The 6386-nt window shown below is 37.2% G+C and overlaps 1 pseudogene; it reads left to right on the forward strand.

Annotated features, from left to right (window-relative positions):
• Positions 1–939: 939 nt before the first annotated feature.
• Positions 940–1607, forward strand: LOC140614369 (protein farnesyltransferase/geranylgeranyltransferase type-1 subunit alpha pseudogene; annotated as a pseudogene).
• Positions 1608–6386: the final 4779 nt, after the last annotated feature.

Raw genomic sequence — 6386 nt, forward strand, 5'->3', positions numbered from 1 at the left:
CCAATATCTTATTGATTAGATCACCAATGTTTTCATTTCATTTGAGGTCTTAAAAAGAAAGATTGCTGGTAGCTCACAGCATCACTAGTAGTCAAAATGCTTGTCTTCCCTTCACAGAGTATGCAGAAAATTGGGGCTTCTGCTGCAGAAATACTCCCCCCCATTTACATTCAAGACCAGCAGACTTCACAAATATTTGCTTATTCTTCATCTATAGTGTGTTAGATACTGAAGATATAGCAGTAAACAAAACAAAGAGAAAGACAGTAAATAAGGCCCTAATCACAGGAAGAAGGACAATAAATAAATAGATTTTCCCTAATCTGAGAAATCTCAGAAATTCCTTAGGTCTGGTCTGGTGAAAGATATGTTCAGTGAGAAGCAGTTTCCATCTGGTGGGATTTCCAAGGGCATCCCAAGAAACCTTGGAAGAGAGTCAAGGACATCTCCCTTGGGAAGAGGTAGTCTAGAATGACTCACCCTTGCCAGCTCCCTATATACTCCCAAATGCTGGTAAAAGTATAGGGCAGGGTGGGAAAGACAAGGGGATTGAAAATGGGCCCCTACCTGAGCCAAAGCAATCTGATCCCTGTGGCCCTGGAAAGAATCAGGATTTGAAACTTCCTGCTCTCAGGAGACCTGGTCACAAAAATGGGAAAGGGGAACAATTTACAAAAAAAAAAAAAAAAAATCTAGAGCAAGACCCAGCTATGTGTGGTGGCTGAAGGAACTCCAGGTCTCCTTCCTCTTGGGGACTCTGGTGAAAACAAATTTGATAGTATCTAGTTCCCATAATAAACAAAGTTAGTAAAGACATTTAAGTTGCAGGGGCATTAACCAAAAGAAGGGGAAGGAGTGGGCCCTGGAGAGAACCTGAGTGAGCATCCAGCTGATACCATTTGCCTAGTAGAAAGTATGGTGGCTGAACCCACAAAAACAATGGCATCCCATGTGGACGATGGGTTCCTGAGCCCAGACTCACCCATCTATATCCTGTACAGGGACAGAGCAGAATGAGCTGATGTAGATCCAGTGTCACAGAATGATGGGCCCAATTCAGTGGTTTAGATAATTTATTGTGAAAAATTTAGAGATGTTTATGATTACTTATGGGTGTGATAAAAGAAGTAAATGAGCTTTTAAACTAACCAGAGATGCTATTGAGTTAAATACAGCCAATTTTACATGGTGGCATTTTTGGAGAGTTCTCTTAAAATCACTTCAAAAGGAAATGAACTACATCACTGCAATAATTGAGGAACAGCCCAAAAACTATCAAGTTTGGCATCATGGGTGAGTATTAGTAGAATGACTGAAAGATCCAGGAACTTGAGTTTATTGCTGATATTCTCAATCAGGACGCAAAGAATTATCAATGGGTTATTCAGGAATTTAAACTTTGGGATAATGAGCTGTAGTATGTAGACCAACTTCTCAAAGAGGATGTGGGAAAAAATTCTGTCTGGAACTGAAGCTACTTCATAATTTCTAACACCACTGGCTACAGTGATCATACTATACTGGAGAGAGAAGTCCAGTTAGTAATCTCCTTCACTTGTTTGCTCATTAAAAGGACATTTGTGTTTCTGTTATGTATGAGGCATTGAGGACATAACAAAAATCAAAACTGCCCTTGATCCTGCCCTCGTGGAACTAATAGGATAGAATACTTAGATGAACTCTATAATGACAAAGTTACAGACAGTATAGTATACCTCTACTTTTTAGTATCTTAATTTTCTTGAAATATTGTTGCTACTACAGATTGAGAAGGAATCAGATTTCATAGGGTCCAGGAAGCTTTATTTTAAAACTATCTTGTTAAATTCTGGTGCCCTTTAGATGATAATCCCCAGAAGCCATATTATCATCACAGGGTTTGGAGCAGGATAAGTCTTTGTGGTAGGATGTTTAGCAACATTCCTGGCCTTTATGCCTTATATCAGTACTAACCACCTGCCCCCCCCACACACACGTTATAATAAGCAAAAATGTCCCCAGACATTCCTAAATGTCCCCAGGGGCAAAACCATCCCTGGTTGAAAACTACTGCTTTAGCATACAAAAAGCTGTTATAAGTGCTAGAATTTTCTGAAATGGCATGAATTTCTATGTTAGTATCCATAAACATTAATAGCCACCCCTTTTCTGGAAAAAAAGTCTACTTGGTCTGATATAACTATTATTTTCTTTTTCACTTCCATGTGCATGGTATATGTTTCTTCATCCCTTCACTTTGAATCTGTATATGACTTTAGGTCTGAAGTAAGTCTCTTGTAGGCAGCATATAGGTGGGTCTTGCTTCTTTATCCATTCAGTCATCCTATGTTTTTTGATTGGAGCATTTGGTTCATTTACATTCAAGGTAATTCTTGATAGGTAAGTACTTATTGCCATTTTGTTCATTGTTTTCTAGTTATTTTTGTAGTTCTTCCATTTTTTTTCTTTTCTCACTCTCTTCCTTTTGTTGTCTGATTGCTTTCTTTAGTGTTATGCTTGAATTCTTTTTATTTTTTTCTATCTATATAGGTTTCTGATTTGTGATTATCATGGAGTTCATATATACATATTTTGTGTATAACAGTCTACATTAAGTCAGTTGTATAAGTTTGAACACATTCTAAAAGCACTAAATTTTTACTTCCTCCTTCATGGTTTATGTATATAATGTCATATTTTATGTCTTTTTATTTTTTTGTATCCCTTGATTAATTTTTATATAGTTGCTTTTTACTACTTTTACATTTTAACCTTCATATGGCTTTACAAGTGATTAATCTACTACTTTTAACAATACATTTGCTTTTACCAGTGTAATTTTTTCCTTTCATAATTTTCTAACTTCCAGTTATGGGCTTTTTTTTCCATTTAAAGAATTCCCCTAAACATTTTTTTGTGAAGATGGTATAGTGGTCATGAACTTCTATAATTTTTGTTTGTCTGGGATACGCTATCTCTTCTCCTATTCCGAATGATAACCTTACTGGATAGAGTATTCTTGATTTTAAGTTTTTTTCTTGTTGGCATTTTGAATATATTATGCCACTCTCTTCTGGCCTGCATAGTTTCTGCTGAAAAATTAGCTGATAGCCTCATGGTTTTCTTTGTATGTAACTGTTTTCTTTTCTCTTTTTGCTTTTAAAATTCTTTATTTATCATTACTTTTTGCCATTTTAATTATTATGTGTCTGGTGTGGACCTCCTTGGGTTCATCTTGCTAGGGGTGCCCTGTGCTTCCTAGACCTGGACACCTGTTTCCTTCCCAGATTAGGGAAGGGTTTCAGTGATTATTTCCTTAAATAAGTTTAAGCCCCCTTCTCTTTCTCTCTTCCTTCTGGGATTTCTATAATGTGAATGTTATTACATTTATCTACTCTCATTTTTTATTATTATTTTTCCTGTTCACCTTAGTTGCTTTTTATTACCCTGTCTTCCAGATCACTGATCCATTCTTCTGTATCCTCTAATCTGCTGTTGATTCCTTCTGTGGGTTTTTTTTTTCTTTCGGTTATTGAGTTCTTCAGCTCTGTTTTGTTATTTTTTATATTTTCCTCTTTGCTGAAGTTCTCACTGAGCTCATCTACTTTTCTGTCAAGTTCAGTGAGTATCTTTATAACTATTACTATAAATTCTTAAAATCAGGAATATTGCTTATGTTGTTTCATTTAGATCTTTGACTATGATTTTTGTCTTGTTCTTTCATTAGGAACCTATTCCTCTGTCAATTCATTTTGCCTCTCTGTGTTTATTTCTAGGTCTTAGGTAGGTCAGCTACATCTCCTGGTCTTGAAAGTATTTGCCTGGTAAAGAAGGGGTCTTGTGGTGCCCTGTAATTCAATCCCCTCTGATTACCAGAACCAGATACTCCAGGGGTATCCCCTATGTGGGCTGCATGCACCCTCTTGTTGTGACTAAGCTGCAATTGCCTTCAGCCCAACTGGCTGCAATGACCTGCTTTGTCTGCTATGGACACACTGGTCAGGGTTTGGTCCCTATGCTGTTGAGAGTTCTGTCTGAGGTCACTGAGGTCTTCTTGGTGAGTTGGGCTGGCAGTCAGATTAACTGTTTGCCCTTAGCCTCTCTGCCACAGATGCAGGGATACCAAAGGGCAGGACTTGCTCTCTGGGCAGTCAGGTAATAGCCCCATCTGCTACAACTGCAATGGTGATGTGTAGGATTATCTTCCTCCCTCCCCCGGGCAGGAGTCACTTTGGAGTGGCACTCTTCCTGGCCAGAGCTGCCTATAGAGTATCACAGGGCAGGAACTGCTTTGGAGGGATGCCTGCTGAGGTTGGCAGTTTGAATAGGGTAGGTTCTGCAGGGGAGCACAGGGCCAGGGCTCATATTGCTAGCAAGGTAGATAGAAAGTATTAGTGCTAGCTTCCACAAACATCAGGCTATCTAGGCTGAAAGAATGGAACAGAAACTCTTCTTGGAGATATCTCCTGAAGGTCCTGCCTCTCCAGCACATGTGCTAAGATTAGTCAATAAATCTGCATGTATACCCCCAGGCACTTTTCTAACTGTTTTTTCTATGCTGTGTCCTGGACTGAGTTATTTATTATGCTGGCTTTTTAATAGAGCTCAGTTTCCTATCACCCTCCAATTCTCCCAGAGTTAAGCTCACTAATTTTTAAAATTCCTGAAATTAACCCCTGCTGGTTTTCAAAGCCAGATGTTATGGGACTCATTTTCCCAATGCAGGTCCCTATGCCAGGGTGCCTGGTACTGGGTCTGACACTCTCATTTCTCTGTGCTTGCAGTGTTCTTCCCACTTGAGTTTAGTCTCACTAGGAGAGTTTGGTTCCCAACTGTTTCTCTACCTTTCCTACCCTTTACAACATGGTTTTCTAAGATTAACTGTGGAAGGTCTGTTCTGCCAGAATTCAAATCATTTTCAGAGTTAAATATATAGATGTAGCTGTTATCTCTGTGTGCCCATGGGGCTAACTGAACTCAGTATGCTCCACTGCCATCTTCCTGCCTCCCCTCAACAATCTGTGCTTTAATTATCCTTACAATTAACTCTGGTACTTGCTGGAGTTTAAGAACCACTGCTCTAGAGGTTCCTTTTGTTTTTCAGATAATATTTAAACATATTTCTTACAAATACCTAGTCAAGCAATAATTACAGCCTCCTAAACATCCACATTTACTTCATGTCAATTAGCTAATTTCCCATGCAGGTATAATATGAGATTTTGGTTTGGGCTGCTACTAAGTTTTTTTTTGACAAAAGCCATCATGAATGAATGCATGAATAAAAATGATTTTATTAATTTTTATTGTAATTTAATTTACAAACAATAAAAAGGAACAGATATCAATTGTAGTTTTGGTTTTAACAATTGTCATACAGCCACCATCTGAACTATAGAACATTTCCACTCTACCTCCCCAAGAAATTTTCCTTATGCCCTTTCCTAGCCCAACTTTTCTTCCTGTACTCACCAAATTATTGATCAACTTTATATCACTGTAGATTAGATTTTTTTCTGAAGTTTCCTATGAATGGAACCATGCAGTATATGATCTTTTGTGTCAAGTTTCTTTCCCTCAGCACGATATCTATGAGATTTATTCATATCATTATCAAGAATTTGTTCTTTTTTACTGTTGAATAGTATTCTATTGTGTGAATGTACCACAATTTGTTTATCCATTAATTTTTTAATGAATGTTTGGGTTGTTTCCAGTTTGGGGCTATTATATCTAAAAGTATTTTAGTTTTTAAAAGCCTCATATTTTAATGAAGTTCACTGCCTCTAGAATGCTTAGTCAAAATCATTTCCCCTCATCATTGCAAGATATTGTTCTATTATTGTCTTCCATCAGAACTGTTGAAAAGTCTGATATCAATCTGATTATTGTATTGTTTATTTATAGGTAACCTATGGTTGTTTTTGTTTTCTCTGGAATATTTTACAATTTTATTTTTATTTTGACAATCTAAATTTCCACCAGTGTATTCTGTGTTGCATACATTCAGGATAATTCCCTCAGCTCTATCATCTAGTTACTAAGTCTCTCTTCAGCTGTGTTTAATCAGCTATTTAACCTACCCATTACCTTTTAAATTTCAATGACTATATTTTTAAATTTCTATGAATACTCTCTGGTTATTTTTCAATCTAATTTTTAAATGTCACTTTATCCTTTTATGTATTTTTAAGTGCTTTTAGACTGTTTTGCTCATTCTAAACATACTTATTTTATAGTTTGTTACTGACCATTTTTATCATCTGAGGCTCTTATTGTTTTTTTTATTTATGATAGTCAGAGAGAGAGAGAGAGAGAGAGAGAGAGAGAGGCAGAGACATAGGCAGAGGGAGAAGCAGGCTCCATGCACTGGGAGCCTGACATGGGATTTGATCCCGGGTCTCCAG

Source organism: Canis lupus, chromosome 22 (assembly GCF_048164855.1).
Source record: "Canis lupus baileyi chromosome 22, mCanLup2.hap1, whole genome shotgun sequence".
NCBI classification, from domain to species: Eukaryota; Metazoa; Chordata; class Mammalia; order Carnivora; family Canidae; genus Canis; species Canis lupus.